A 16485-nucleotide genomic window follows, 5' to 3' on the forward strand; every position below is an offset into this window, starting at 1 on the left:
TTTTAGGATTTTGTAAAAAGAAAACCTAACACTTCTGACTGCTCTTCTGAGTTACTCTTTTGAACTTCATGTAATTTCATATACCCAGTGATTTTTCTGTACTAGTTTCTCCTTTCAGAGAACTCTCTTGGGTTCTGCTCTGGTGTGAAATGGGACCTGTTGTGAGACTGATTATTTCAGGCTGAAATGAAGGGAGAAGAATAATGTCTCCCTATATTGTAGTTTTACTTTGTCAGTTCAGTGCTCTATTACCAAAAGTTTGTAGAGAGAAACCAATGTGATGGGCTTGGCAGCAGAGAGCTTCTCTCCACAGCAGAAACCACCTTTTTGTGTTAATCATGGCAGCATTATTTAGCACCGCTTACAAGGACACACTGTGAGTAAGTCCTGTGGGATCAGATGTGTAGGCAGACGTGAATTAGACACTTACTGAGATTCTGATGGGATCATCTGTCACTGTCTTCTGTCCTATTACCCAGTTTCTCCTTCTGCATGTTGCTGAGGGTGAGATCTTTTGGGATCCCTTCACTTATTTCCCAAGCAAGGTGTTCATTTGCATGCAGACAAGCAGTTGTCTGTACAGATTCTCCTATGGAGAGGATTTTATTGATTTTCTTGAAGTTTCTGGTATGTGACTGTTATTCTTCCATGTTTTCTACTACTGGTGCAAGATTTTTCTCTGTAAATATCGTATATTTAGGTAGTAATTTTAGTATGATTTAGAGAAAGAAATTAGGTGTGTGTATCCCATTCATTATTTAATTGGGAAATCAGCATACACACTTAACATTCATTACTTGGAGAGAATATGTCTGGGTATTCTATCCAAAGAAGGCCCTTTCTTTTAATTTTGGGGCATAGCCATTTACATTTTTCCCTCAGAGCACTTAAACAGTTTTTAAGTTATTTAAATATCTCTTTGCTTATTCTTTGCTCTCTTTCCCTTTATATTGGATGCTTTCTGTGGTTAGAAATACTGTTTTTGTCATTATATTGCCATAGTCTAACATAGTGACTGAACAGTGGTTCCTAGATGAGATACAAGGCATAGGAGATGGGTGAGGTAAATAGACTATTTAATCTCTCAGGCCAGAGACCTTCCCAACTTTTAGCTTAATGTGCTCATTTTGTGGTATTTATTTCTCAAAGGAGTAGAGAGAAATATGAAAATACAAGAAAATGCATCTAACTTTAGCTTGTCAGAAATAGCTTAAAAAGTGAGTGTATTTACTGGAGAAATAATGATTTATGAACTAAATATATGCACCATTATAAACATATAACAATTCATCTGATTGTGTTTTCTCCAGCATTATTAAAGACATATAGCAAGAAGAATTGGCATTTTACTTGTACAGGAAAAAAAAACCAAACCAAAGTACAACAGATAACTTTGCAGTAAGATCATTAACGAGAGGAAAAATTGCCAAAGGGCATTACAGAATATTCATTTTTTTTCAGTAGCCTCTGGAAAAGGAGAAATACCAGTTAGGTGTTACAGATTCAGCCTTTATAAAGGCAAGTCATCTCTTAAAATTTCTTTTAGATGTAAAAATTATCCAGAGTAAAATATTTCAGACATATTTTTGACACAAGCTAAATGTAAGCGTAGAATAATTTGCTAAATGTCACAAGAGGAAAAAAATTAGAATAAATAGCTGCCTTTAAGCTTAACTGTAGTATTTTCTTGTATCTGTGCTTTAAAAAAAGCACTCGTGTTAGCTAACAGAGCACATTAAATCAAAAGGATTTAGCATTGTGGTTAATGTCTTGTTTTTTATGAGCTGCATAGGCCTAGATATTGCAACACATATTTTACATATGCAATTCTGCTTTGGGACTGCTGGAAAACCAACACACAATATGCTGAATTAATAATGCTTATAAGTGTACTATATATGAAGAGAGTTTGAAAACTCTTGATGAAAGGTGATATATATTTATGAGGTGCCAGATGTTTGCCTTTAAAAGTAATTTTTACTAACCCATACTATTGAGTTTTGTGTTAAAGTGGTCTCTTTGTGGTAGTATATTATTTAAAATATGTTCTGTGAGACCTAGGCACAATGGGGTGAATAAAAGAATAAGTGGCTGTCTAAATTTTATGTATTTTAAAAAAAATTGGGCCATGGGGGTACATTTTTTAATGCAGGTGCAGCGGATTAGACAGAAAACAATAAAAAGTTATATATTTCATATACAACTGCAGGTGTTGAAAATGTACATATTATTGTTATTTTAATTTTTTTCTTTTCTTTTTATTATGGAGGTAATTATGAAATCATGTGCTTATATATCATATTTCTTCCATGGTGTTCAAACACATTATAGTTGTGAATTATTTTACTTTTCATAACTTCCCCAGAGGGAAGCAGGGGTAAGTATTATTGCCCCATTTTACAGAGGAGGTACCTTGTTACCAAGTAGCCATTCCCTAAAGGTCTTCAGAATATTTTCAATTAGTTTGTCAGGGATTTTTTTTCTCTGGCCTTCTACATTGTGTGTCTGCTGGGTTGTTCTGGTTTCTGTGACACATGATCCTCCTATGCAAAACAGGCTACTCAGCAGGATCTAAAGTTCTAAGGCCATTGGTAGCCCTGACGATAAGTATCCTGCTTAGGCATTGTATCATTCACTCAGTGACTGACTTACTAAACAAACATTTACTTCAATGAGTTTGTCTGTATGAGTGTGATGGTTACTGGGCCATGGCAAAAAAACAGCCAGGTAGGCCCTGCCCTTACTCATCTTACAGTTTACTTACAGTACAGGCAATTGCCAAAATTTCTGTTTTTAAAAAAGCATTTCAGTTTCTGTCTACAGATTAGCTTTTTTCTACTGGGTACTATACAAAGTGATGGTTAACCAGGTGTTCCAGTAAGTAATGGACATCACTGTTCCCTTGATCTCTGCCTGTCTCATGCTCTCTCTGTCTCTTTTAAAGCCAAAAGGTGTGCTTTTAGAGATATCTCTTCCCAGGCAATGATTCACACTACCACTTCCTCCACATTACTCAGAGAGAGAGAGCAAAAAGAGTTTGGGCAGCTGTTGCATCTGTGACTTTTGCTGAAGTAAGGTGAGTATTTTCCTTTTTTTTTTTTTTTTTTTGGACAAAAGAGTTAATATTTATTGATCAACTGTTATTTGCCAGGTATGTTCTAAAAGCCATCAGGTGTAATATATAACTTACTTCTCTCAATATTAATAATTAGGGATAATTACTGAATCATCTACATTCTTTTTTAAAATATTATTTTCCATCATGGTCTGTTGCGGAGATTGGATATAGTTCTCTGTGCTACATACTAGGAATCTATTGTCTACTCATTCTAAATGTAATAGTTTGTACCTGTTAACCCCAAGCTCCCAGTCCATCCCACTTCCTCCCACCTCTCCCTTTGGCAACTGTAAGTCTCTTCTCCTTGTCTCTGCGTCTTTTTCTGTTTTATAGATAGATCATTTGTGCCATATTTTAGATTCCACATATAAATGATACCACATGGTATTTGTCTTTATTTTTCTGGCTTAACTTCAGTTAGTATGAGAATCTCTAGTTGTACCTATATTGCTGCAAATGGCATTACTGTTTAGGTCTTCTGCCCATTTTTTGATTGGGTTTTTGCTTTTTTTGTTGTTGAATTGTATGAGTTGTTTGTAAATTTTGGAGATTAAGCCCTTGTTGGTTGCATCATATGCAGCTGTTTCTTCCATTCCTTAGGTTGTCTCTTTGGTTTTTTTATTTTTTATGAATTCCTTTGCTGTGCAAAATATGTAAGATTGATTAGGTCCCATTGATTGATTTTTGTTTTTATTTCTGTTACCTTGGGAGACTGACCTAAGAAAACATTTGTATCAGTTTATATCAGAGAATGCTTTGCCTATGTTCTCTCCTAGGAGTTGTATGGTGTCATGTCTTATGTTTATAAAGCAATTTTGAATTTATTTTTGTGCATGGTGTGAGAATGTGTTCTGGTTTCATTGATTTACATGCAGCTGTCCAGTCTCCCCAACACTACTTGCTGAAGAGACTCTTTTCCCATTTTATATTCTTGCCTCCTTTGTCGAAGATTAATTGACCACAGGTGTCTGGGTTCGCTTCTGAGCTCTCTGGTCTCTTCTACTGATCTGTATGTCTGTTTTTTGTACAAGTACCACACTGCTTTGATTACTGTAGCTTTGCAATACTGTCTGAAGTCTTGAAGAGTTATGCCTCCTGCTTGTTTTTTTTCCCTCAGATTGCTTTGGAAATACTGAGTTTTTTTATGGTTCCATATAAACTTTTGGATTATTTGCTCTAGTTCTGTGAAAGTGTTACAGGTAATTTGATAGGGATCTCATTCAATCTGTAGATTGCTTTGGGTGGTTTGGCCATTGTAACAATATTAATTCTTCTAATCCAGGAGCATGGAATATCTTTCCATTTCTTTGAATCTTCTTTTACCTCCTTGATTAATGTTTCATGCTTTTCAGCATATATGTCTTTCACCTACTTGGTCAGGTTTATTCCTAGGTGTTTTATTTGGTTTTGGTGCATTTTTAAAGAGCATTGTTTTTTAATATTTGTTTTCAAATATTTTATTGTTAGTGTACAGAAATACAAATGATTTCTGAATGTTAATCTTGTATCCTGCTGATTTGCCAAAATTGATGATTAGATCAAATAGTTTTGGTGTGGAATCCAACAGGTTCATCTGCATACACTGACAGTTCTACCTCTTCTCTTCAATTTGGATACTTTGTATTTCTTTTATTTTGTCTGATTGCTGTGGCTAGGACTTCCAATAGAATGTTGAGTAAAAATGGTGAGAGAGTGCATCCTTTCTTATTGCAGATTTTAATGGGAAGGCTTTCAGCATTTCTCCATTGAGTATTATATTGGCTGCAGGTTTGTCATAAATGGCTTTTATTATATTTGATGTATGTTCCCTCTATACCCACTTTGGTAAAGGTTTTTATCATGAATGGATGTTGAATTTTGTCAGATGCTTTTTCTGCATCTGTTGAGATGATCATGTTGTTTTTGGCTTTTCTTTTGTTAATGTGGTGTATTACATTGATTGATTTGCATATGTTGAATCATCACTGTGAATTTGGGATGAATCCCACTTCATCTTCATGTCTGATCTTTTTTATGTGTTGTTGGATTTGGTTTGCTATAATTTTGTTGAAAATTTTTGCATCTATATCATCAAAGATACTGGCTTATAATTTTCTTTTTTGGTAGTATCTTTTGTTTCAATCACTGTTAATAATTTAAGAAGGATTGGTCTAAGTTTTTCTTTATAGGTTTGGTAGAATTTGCCTGTGAAGCTATCTGGTTCTGGACTTTTGTTTATCAGGAGGTTTTTTTGTTTTTAATTATTATATATTCAGTTTTATTTCTATTGATCAGTCTGTTCAGATTATCAATTTCTTCTATATTCTCAAATTTGTTAGCATGTAATTGTTCATAGTATTCTCTTATGGTTTTTTGTAGTTCTGCAGTATCCCTTTTTCATGTCTTATTTTGTTTATTTGTCTCTCTCTCTTGGTGATTCAGAACAGAGGTTGTCGATTTTGTTTACTCTTTCAAAGAACCAGCTTTTGGTTTTGTTGACTTTTTTCTATTGCATTTTAATCTCTATTTTATTTATTTCATCCCTAACTTTTATGGTTTCCTTCTTTCTGCTTTGTTTTGTTTGTCCTTCTCTTGATAATTCTTTAGGTGGTAGGTTAGGTTCTTGATTTGAGATTTTTCTTATTTTTTAAGGAAGGGTTTCACTGTAAACATCCCTCTAAGAACTGCTTTTGCAGTATCCCATAGATTTTGTATGGTTTGTGTTTTCATTGTTTGTCTCAGATATTTTTTAATTTCATTTTTGATTTCCTTGTTGACCCACTGATTTTTTTAGTAGTATATTTTTTGGTCTCCATGTAGTTGTTTTTTTTCTCATTTCTTTTCCTGGGGTTGATTTCTAGTTTCATGCCATTGTGGTCAAAGAAGAAATAATTTCTATACTCTTAAATTTGTTGAGGTAAGTTTTGTGCCACATAATGTGGTTAGTCCTAGACAGTGTTTGATGTGCACTTGAACAGGATGTATATTCTTTTTTTTTTTTTTTTTGGGGTGTATGTCTTGAAAATATCTAGTCTAACTGTTCTGTTGTGTCATTTACGATCTCTTTTGCTGTAGGATTTTTTTTTTTTTGTCTAGTAGATCTGTTGAGGTGAGTTTGATTTTAAAGTCTCCTACAATTACTGTATTTCCATCAATTTCTCCTTCTATGTCTGTTAGTGTTTGTTTTATGTATTTGGATGCTCCTGTTTTAGGGGCATATATGTTGATGACTGTAATATTCCCTTCTTGAATTGATCCTTTTATCATTAAATAGTGTCGTTTAGCTTTCATTGTGGTCTTTGTTTTAAAGTATATTTTGTCTGATATACACATTGTGACTCCCACTTTCTAGTCATTTCCATTCACATGAAACATCTTTTTCCATTCCCTACCTACAATTTATATGTGTCCTTTGCCCTAAGTTGTGTTTCTTGTAGACATCGGATTGTAGGTTCATTTTTTTTTTAATCCACTCTGACACTCTGTCTTTTGATTGGAACATTCAGTCCATTGACATTAAAGGTAATTATTGATAAATATGTATTTATTGCTATTTTAAAACTTGTTTTCCAATTGATTTTATATTTCTCCTTTGTTCCTTTTTCTTTCTGTGGTTGCATGATTTCCTTTTATGTTATGCTTGTGTCTTTTTTGTTTTTTGTGGATGTATTGTTTGATTTTAATTATGTTAACCCTTTCCTATATATGCTTGCTTTAGATTAACAGTCATGCAGACTCAAACACATTCTAAAAAAAAGAGTCTAGATTTTTTACTCTCCTTCCCCACATTTTATGATTTTCATGTCCTTTTTTTACATATTCATGTTTATCCCTTTGCTAATATCATCATTTTCACAAGTAGGTTTTTGTTTGTTTATTTGTTTGTTTTGTATGTATACTGGCTTCTTTAAGTGATTACTTTCCAGTTGTGATTTGCTCTATTCTATATTTTCTTACTTCTTTCCTATTTAGAGGAAACCTTTCAAAATTTCTTTTAGGATAGGTTTGGAATTACTGTATTCTTTTATTTTTTGTTTATCTGAGAAATTCTTTATTCCTCCTATTTTAAATGATAATCTTGCTGGGTAAAGTATTCTGGGCTGCAAATTTTTCCCCTTAGAACTTTGAATATATCTTGTCACTCCCTTATGTCTTGTACTGTTTGTGTAGAGAAATCAGCTGATAGCCTTATGGGGTCCCTTGTAATTTGCTCTGTATTTTTCTCTTGTTGCCTTTAGAATCTTCTCCCTATCTTTAACTTTCACTATTTTTCTTATACTAGGTAATGCTCTATGTCTGTTTGGATTCATCTTGTTGGGAACTCTCTGTGCTTCCTGTATTGGGATATTTATTTCCTTTAGATTTTGGGAAATTTTCATCCACAATTACTTCAAATACATTTTTAATCCCCTTTTCTTTTTCTTCTTCTTCTGGGATCCCAGTGATGCATAGATTGGCCTGCTTTATATATTATCCCATAGATCTTTTATATTGGTTTCATTTTTTTTTTCATTTTGCTCTCCTTTGTCATGATTGGGTGATTTCCATTATTCTGTCCTCAAAGATAGAATTATTATCCTAGTCATTCCTCTGCATTATTCATCCTGCTGTTCAATGCCTTTAGCTTAGCTTTCACCTCAGCAAATGAATTTTCTAATTTTCCTTGGCTCCTCCTTTTAGTTTCTAGTTCCTTTTTGGAAGTAATCTGCATTACTCTTAATAGCCATTCTTATTAATTCCTTCAGTATTTTCATTACTTCCTTTTTGAACTCAGTGTCTGTTGCACTGCAGAGGTATTTCATTTTTTTGCTCCTTTGTTAGAGTTATCCTATTCTTTTAACTGGGAATGATACCTCTGTTTCTTCATTTTGCTTATGTTTTTCTAAATCTATTAGTTTAGGCAAAACAATTATCTACTATGGTCTTGGAGAACTATTAATATGCAGGAGCATCCCTATATAGCTCGAGTATGTTTAATTTCTGTTCTTGTTTTGAGGGCTTCTTTTTGTTTGGATGCTTGCTCTCTCTTTTCTCAGTGGTGAAAACCAATGGGGAGATGGGGGCTGCAGGCTGCACCTGGTTGCAGGGCACCTCAGCAGTGGCAGTGATCTGAGGGGAGGTAAGGGCAATGTCAGGGGCCCTTGGCAGTGCACTAGAGAGCTGTGTGCATTCCCAGGGAAGTGTGGGAAACTGGTGGTGCTCTACTGCAGGGCTCTCTACACTGGTGACCCCTAATGTGACTGAGGTGGCAGGTGGTGCTTCATCATGGGACCCTCAGCATTGGGGTACCATACTCACCTTTGGAGTCTGAGATGATTGGGGTAGTTTGGATCCCTTCCCCTTCCTTTCACTCTGCTGCCGGATATCCTGTGCCTGCTCAGAGAAAGAAGTTCCTGTGGTTGTCTCACCCCATCCTTTTCCTCACACTCCCCAACAATGGTGCCTTGCTTCTCTGACAGGCCCAGGTGTCCTCCCACACACCATTGGCTGTGGTATACCACTTCTTAGCCCCATAGTTCTCTCCGAAAAACTGACCCAAAGCCCAAGAATCAGCATCCAGCCCTTGCCCACGTGTCTCAGACTGTGGTGTCCTGGCAGTGGTACTGATTGTCTATGGGGTTTTCTCTCTGCTTTCCCTTCCTCAGACCAGCTGCGGCACTTTTCTTCAAGGCTTTGAGGCTCCCCTTCATCTCCATTGATATACCCACCAGTTTGGTTCTCTCTCTGTGCAAATTCCTTTCTACCTTCACAGTTCCCTCTCATGAGTACTAGTTCTATACTGCTTAATTTTTTCCCCTTTTCTCTTGCTGCACACAGTTATTGCGGAGATTTTGCCCTCCATGGAGGTCTGAGATCTTCTGCCAGCATTTATTAGATGTTCTGTGAATTTTTTTTACATATAAAATTTTTTAAAGTATTTATGGAAGAAGGTAAGCTCCATGTCTTACTCATCCACCATCTTGATCCTCTAATTCAGGGTAAATATTTTTCTGAAGGTCTGCTTCGTCAGTAGACCTAAAATGAACAATAACCAAGGATCCTGTGAAAATACACACTGAATTGCCTTTATGGAAGTGCATAGGAATATACTTGATGGGAAAGGGGTATTTACATAGCACTATCTTTCCTCTTATACAAATAAACCTTTCATCTGCACATTGATCTCAAACATATTTACTTTAAAATTTGGAGTGGTAGGTAATTGTATATTTTATTGGATAATTATAAATTAGAAAGATGGAAATATTGTTAAAGAAGGTTCTTGAGCTCGAACAATACAGCTTAAAATGGCAAACGATTTATTTTGAAATTTTATCATGTAAATCTTTTTTCCTCATCTTTGCATATCAAGAGAATAGTTTCACTTTTTTATTCCTATATAAATTCCAGTTTCATGGAATCTTAAGAATTTGAAGGTACATTAGAAATCTTTTTGTTTTAACTCCCCTTGAACACTGGTATCTCCTTATCCCCATAATGGACAGATTTATTTTTCCTTCATTTGAACACATAAAAAATAGAAAACTCACTGTTTTTTAGGCAGTTCACTTCACTGTTGGGCAGTCTTTAACTGTCAGGAATTCTCCATTATACTTGAAATCCTGCCCTTTTATTCTTCTAATATTGGCTTATTCAGTGCTATCTCTTTACATATTTGAAGAGAATATAATATGCCTTCCACCACCTCTTATTATTTCCAGGCTAAAATCCTTACTTTATGGCAAGAGGAGGATACATTCTTTTAGGAAGTGGGGACAACATGACAAACATGCAGAGTTAACATCATTGGCTAAAGCATGGAATTCATGAAGAGTGGTAAAAGAAAATAGAAAAAGTTGGAAACGAAGATGGGTCTGATTGTGGGTAGTTATAGGCAAGAACATCTGTGCTGTTTTTATTAAGCAGGATTGTGATATGATCATAGGTATGGTTTTGGAAGATCAGAACAATGACTTGTCATATAGACTTTCCCAATTGTATATGAATTTTTGGTCAGTTCTTCCTTCCATATGTTAGCTTTTCCACACTCCAGCCCTTGTGTACTCCCCTTTTGTTGAAAGTGGGCTGGACCTAGTACCTAGATTCTGACCAGCAGGATATGGTATAAGTGCTGGGTGTCACTGTTGTATAATCTAATTGTGACTTCCATCATGCTAGTAGACTCTATTGTCTTTTCAGCTTGCATGGTTCCATGCAGCAAGTTGGCCCCTTGGAAAGGACCATGTGTAAGGAACTATGAGTGCTCTTTGGCCAACCACCAGTGAGAAACTGAGGCCCTCAGTCCACAGCTTGCAGAGAACAGATCCTTCCAACAACCATGTGAACTTAGAAGTGGGTCTCTCTCCCCAGTTAATCCTAGATGATTACATCCCAAATGAGCCCAAGATTGCAGCCCATAGCAGACCCTTAAACACAGCGCCGAGCAAAGCCATGCCTGGATCTTGACCTGAGATACTTACATAATGTGTGTATTAACAAGGGTATGGTGACACCCATAAATAATGGGAGGGGGGGTTTACAAATGTTAAGACCATGGATTTTTTTAATTCTCCATGTCTTCATTCATGTTCAACAATAAAACATAGAACTGTATCATCTGGACTATGGTATTACTGGCAGCAAAAGGGTGTACTTCTGTGTCTCTGAAGAGCACACTTCATAAATTTTTATAAGTAGTTTTGTAAATGCAAAGCATGTGCAAAGCTAAAATGTTCAAGTTCTTATTTTTCAAACTGGCAGAAGACCAGTCAAATTAAGGCTCTAAATGGAAACCTCAGAAATTAAGACAGGGGTTAGCCGTCGTATTTTAATGCATTCTTGCTACCATTTTTTTCAACTGTAAAACCATTCCTAATACTTGAGCTTACAGAGAAGATCTTTGGCACTGTGGCCAGAAACATAAAATCTAAAACAACAACACAAACAAAATGAAGTATGGCCAAACCAAATCAAATTACCTTATTCTGCCAAGTGCAAAAATCGATACCTTCCTTATTGTGAAAATACCTCATTAATGAATATTTCTATGATTTTGCATTTTGTTAAAGAAACATTAAGTAGATAAGGGATCAGAGTTCCTCATTGGAAGAAATAGAAATGCTGAGAGAAAATGTATAAGAACAATTCCTTTGTGACACTGGAGTTCTAACAAGGCAAGAAGAATTAAAGGACCAAAAACCAGGAAGAGATAGAAACACCAAGAAGTAAACCCAATATTTGAGGCTGCTTTTCTCCTAGGCTTAGAGGCATCAATAGATTCTCTTAGAGACAAACTGAGCAGAACTTTTGATAAATTAACAATTCTGAGGAACAGAAATTCATCTATGGTGGCCAAATCAGAAGCCCTAGAAAACCTCTATCACTTGAATTAGGAACTCCAGAGGGCTATACCACAGAAGAAAAAGTAAACCAGAACTGGAGATTTCCCAGCGGAGGTTGACACTCAAATTTGAACTCTCTCAATCAGTAACTGGACTAAGGTGATCACCAATTGACAGTACCCCAGCCACTGGTCTAAATCAAACAGAAACCCTTAGAGATTCACTTTTGGGTAAGAGGGAGCATTTCAATGCAGATCAAACAATTAGAAAATAGAAAACCAGAGTTCCCGCCGTGGCGCAGTGGTTAACGAATCCAACTAGGAACCATGAGGTTGCGAGTTTGATCCCTGTCCTTGCTCAGTGGGTTAACCATCCGGCATTGTTGTGAGCTGTGGTGTAGGTCGCAGACGCGGCTCGGATCCCACGTTGCTGTGGCTCTGGTGTAGGCCAGCGGCTACAGCTCCGATTAGACCCCTAGCCTGGGAACCTCCATATGCCGTGAGAGCAGCCCAAGAAATGGCAAAAAGACAAAAAAAAAAAAAAAAAAAAAGGAAAATAGAAAACCTAGAACAGTTACAGAATGATAAAGGTATCAGAGAACTTCAGCCACAAAGACTAAAAAGATTTAAGATTCTAGATAGGGGATAAATTTATGGAGGAGAGCTAAGGACCTGAGCCTTGCAAGCCTTTGTTGGTTGTAGGTTTAAGACAAAGGCAGAGACCCTTAAGTAAACCTTCACGTAGTGCTACTAAGGGGGACAGAGTGACCAGCAGAGATTGGAGGGGGTCACATGGGACTGGATTGATAACTAGCGGTTCCAGGTAGCTCAAACATTGCTAGTCTACCCCTCAGTGATGTGTCTTGAACTCAAGTCTGCATAGGGCTGGAGGCCAAAGAACTAAGACCAAATATCAAATGCCTAAAAATTCAAGGAACTGTGTGAATTAGAAAACTACTTATTGTGACTATGTCAATTTTCCCTAAGCTTATCTATAGATTCATTGCAATTGGCCAGAATCTTGAAGGATATTTTCTAGGGGAAATTGACAAACTAATTAAAAAATAAATATGGAAATGCAAAAAAATAAATTGAGGAGGATGTATAAATTTGGAGAATGTACACATTATCAGACATCAAAAATCAAGAACTATTATAAAGCTCTAGTAATTAAGACAGAGTTTGTTGGTATAAGGACAGAAATAGAGGCCAATGAAATGAAATCGAGAGTTCAGAAACACGCCACCTGTATATGGTCACTTGATACATGACATAGATGACAACACAAAGCCAGTGTCTGGACAAAGATGATCTGTGTCCATATGGGAAAAAGTGAAATATCGCACTTACCTCACATGCAAAAGCCAATTTCTGGTGGATTATACAGTTATAAATACGAAAAGTACAGCAATAAAGTACCTAAAAGATAATATGGGGGAAATCATCTTGACCTTGGGAAAGGGGAAAGACTTCTTATATTAGTTATAAAAGTGCTAACCATAAAGAATAGACTTATATTAGTTATAAAAGTGCTAACCATAAAGAATAGACTGAGAAACCAGATTTAAAAAAGTCTATCAGAAGACATCACTTGAAGAATAGAAATGCACCCCCCACACACATGGGTGATATGATTTTAAACACGTATAACAAAGCGTTATATCCATACATTATAAAAGACTACTACAAATCACTAGGGAAAGGGAAAATCCCTAGTGTAAGTGGCAAGACTGCACTGAAATCAGATAAGCCTCAACCACATTACCCATCAGGGAGATGTTAAGTTAAACCCACTCTGAGTTACTGCTATTCCCATGGAAGAAGGGTCAAAATTTAAAAACTAAAACAGCAAAATTAGGTGAGGATAGGGAACAGTGGGAATTCTAATACACTCCTTTTAGGTTTGTAAATTGGTACAAATAGTTCAAAAAACAGTTTGTCTTGATACACCAACATTGAAAGCATATATACCTTTGATACAGAAATTCTAATTGAAAATGTACACTAATTAGAAATATATAAATCTGGGCACTAAAACATGCATAAGAATTTTAACAATAAAAGCCGTAACAGCACCAAACTGAAACCATTCATTAATGAAAATCTCATGAATATATTGTAGAGCAAATGATGCCTGTCACAAAAGAGTATCATCTGTTGGTACTGTATTCATGAGTTCAAAAGCAGAGAAATCAAAACAGTTGTCTCAAAAGCAGGAATACAGGTTTGGGGACGGGGTAGAGGAGAAGGAAAATGATAAGGAGGGGACATGAAAGAGCCTTTTGTGTGATAATGTATCTAATGTCCCAAAACCTAGCAATTTAAAATAAATATTACATCAGTTTCTATGGGTCAGGAAGCAGGGCACAATTTAGCTGGGTGCCTCTGCGTCAGTATCTTTCATGAGGCTGAAATTAAAGCGTCAGCTAGGACAGTCCTCTTAGGCCTTGACTGGGGCTAAAGTATCTTATTCCAAAGTCACTGATGTGGTTTTGTGGGCCCCTGAATCTGCCTCCAGGCTCACTCGTGTGGATCTCTCCCCAGGGCTATCTCGTGACTGTGCAGCTGATTGCATCAGCATGAGTGATTTAAAGGAAAACAAGAGAGAGAATGCCAAGAAGGGAGCCGCTGCCTTTGTATTATCAAATCTCAGAAGTGACATGCCATCACCTCCACCTCATTCTTTTTGCTAGAAGTAGGTCACTAAGCCCAAACCATACAAGAGCATGAATAAATGGGAGGCAGGTATCCTTGAAATCCATAGAGGTTGCCTCCTATAGATGGCAATGGTCATTTTCTTAACCTTGGTGGAAATTAACATGAGTAATTGCTTTATGGTTATTCACTGTACTATACTTATTCTGTGAACTTTTCTATCTTAATTGGGTGGAGAAGGATGGACTGGGAGTTTGGGATTGGCATATGCACACTGATGTATATGGAATGATTGGCCAATGGGGACCCACTATATAGCATAGAGACCTCTACCTGATATTCTGTGATAATCTATGTGGGAAAAGAATCTGAAATGTGTGTGTACAGGTATTAACTGACTCACGGTTGTTGTACAGCAGAAATTATCACTACATTGTATATCCTTCAGTAAAACTCTAAAAAATGAAAAAAGAAATACAGTTATAGGAATTTCTTAAAGCTTCATGTCCTTGATTACTTGGATGGAATCAAAATGTTGTACAACTCCAAAGAACCTCTTTTGCATTCACTTAGTCTTATTTATATGGACTGCTTTAAGACTACTTAGGAATATTAACTACAGCTCTCACTAACAAACAGATAAACCCACCAGTATTCAAAATAGAAATAAAAATTGACATATTGATATCAATTGATATATCGAGCTGATCCTTTACATGGGAAGTAATTGTTCTTGTGTTATTCAAGCTATTTAAGCACTTCTTAGCATATTTTTAGCTGCTTGAGGACAAATTAAGAGAAATTCTCAAATTCCAAATTTGCTGCAAATGCCACTCAGTATGAACTTAATAACTTTTCTAATCACAATACTTTGTTTTCTAAATTTCAAAATAAATATTTTTGAAAATCTTTATGTTTTACAGAAATTGCCAATACTGATTGAATGAGAAAATTTTCAACTGATCTTATATTTTCAGCACATGTAAATAAGGATAAAGAAAACATTCTCATTAATACCTAACCATTAACATTACACTTTTAATGGAAAGATAAGTAGTGCACGTGGCATTAATCAAAAACTCTTTAATTTGTACTAGTCCACCAATAACAATACACATATATAAATAAAATCTTTCGTGGATAAAAGAGGAGTTGCTTACATTTTAAACGTACTGCTCACTCATTCCTTGACAAACTTGACAAATGGCAGAGCCCAGCAAGTCAACCCGCCCTTCTTGGTGGGAAAGAGCACAGAAGTGAACATGGGTATGAAGCACCTTTGTCACTTTCCCTCAAGTGGAGAAATCCAGAGGGAACTTGAGACCAGGTTAAGAAGTACCAAGGAAAAATATGATGCATCTTTTTATGTAATCCTGTAGTATAAGTAACAAGCATTAAGTACTGAGATTTATAAAAATATGTACAAATAATGTACATCAAACTTGACTCTCTTAAAGTATGTATTAAATAGTGAAATCTAAATCCTCAGATTTAAGAATTTCACAGAAATAACAGTGATAAATATGTGTCAGTTACTGAGCTATTCTGTCTCTTAACTTCAAACCCCTATTTCTGTGTTATGATACTAGGGTGAAGACCTTGTAAACCATACTGCCAGCTGCTCCCCCATAGGTTCCACCAATAGGGTCACAAGAAAGGGACTGGAAGGCTGGAGGGGGAGAAAGGGCTTGTCCTGTCCTCTTTGCTTGCTGGTCCCGACAGATGGCTCATCAATAACCTGTTGCCCTGGCAGTGGCAGCCGACTCCAATGCCTGCTTTTGTGCCCACTCTCAGACCTCTCAGAAGTACAAGGGACAAGGCTCTTGGGGTCCTCCACCACTTCCTTTCATTATCCCCCACCCCAGAGGTGGGGGCTACTTCCAGCAGAAACTGTCTCTGTGTTACCTCAGTATTTCCTTTATACAGATTTCCAGTTCTCTAACATATTCTCTGTGTTCAAATAGTAAATATGATTTCTGTTTTCCTGACTGAACCTTAACTGATACAGTAGCCTACACAATAATTCATAATTATGCAATTATTACAAAATTATATTATGGCCATATATGATCCTGTACCATGTTTTATTGAAGAGGAAGCTGTTTTTCCTTTGCCAATTTAAAAGAAAATAATTTCAGTGGTTTAAGAAGAAAAATGCTGATATGCATTTAGCTTTTTGGAAGTCTGCATACGATTTCTGGACTCGACTAATGTAGCTGCTTCATAAAATCACAAGAGGCCATGCTTGTTAGACATTTAGAATAAACTTTAGCTAAGATTATTAATGTGCATCCTAAGAATTCATATTGCCATTCCATGAATGAAAAAAAAATAAATCATCTATATATATATAAATAAAAGAGCAATTACTTCATTAACCATGATAACAAGTATACTAATTTCTTTTTGGTAT

The 16485-nt window shown here is 36.1% G+C and overlaps 1 long non-coding RNA gene across 4 annotated transcripts in view; it reads left to right on the forward strand.

The window, feature by feature from the left end:
* The window catches only part of LOC106508897, a 150233-nt gene that overhangs the window by 92327 nt on the left and 41421 nt on the right, over positions 1 to 16485 (forward strand). For 2 of the 4 annotated variants that reach the window (XR_002343593.1, XR_002343601.1), the window contains 2 exons: positions 2945 to 3076; positions 10277 to 11673. The exons of the other annotated variants lie outside the window; for them this stretch is intronic. This is a non-coding gene — a long non-coding RNA (uncharacterized LOC106508897). Of the gene's footprint in view, positions 1 to 2944; positions 3077 to 10276; positions 11674 to 16485 lie in introns of those variants that run through there. 4 annotated transcript variants of the gene reach the window in all.

Source organism: Sus scrofa, chromosome 1 (assembly GCF_000003025.6).
Source record: "Sus scrofa isolate TJ Tabasco breed Duroc chromosome 1, Sscrofa11.1, whole genome shotgun sequence".
NCBI classification, from domain to species: Eukaryota; Metazoa; Chordata; class Mammalia; order Artiodactyla; family Suidae; genus Sus; species Sus scrofa.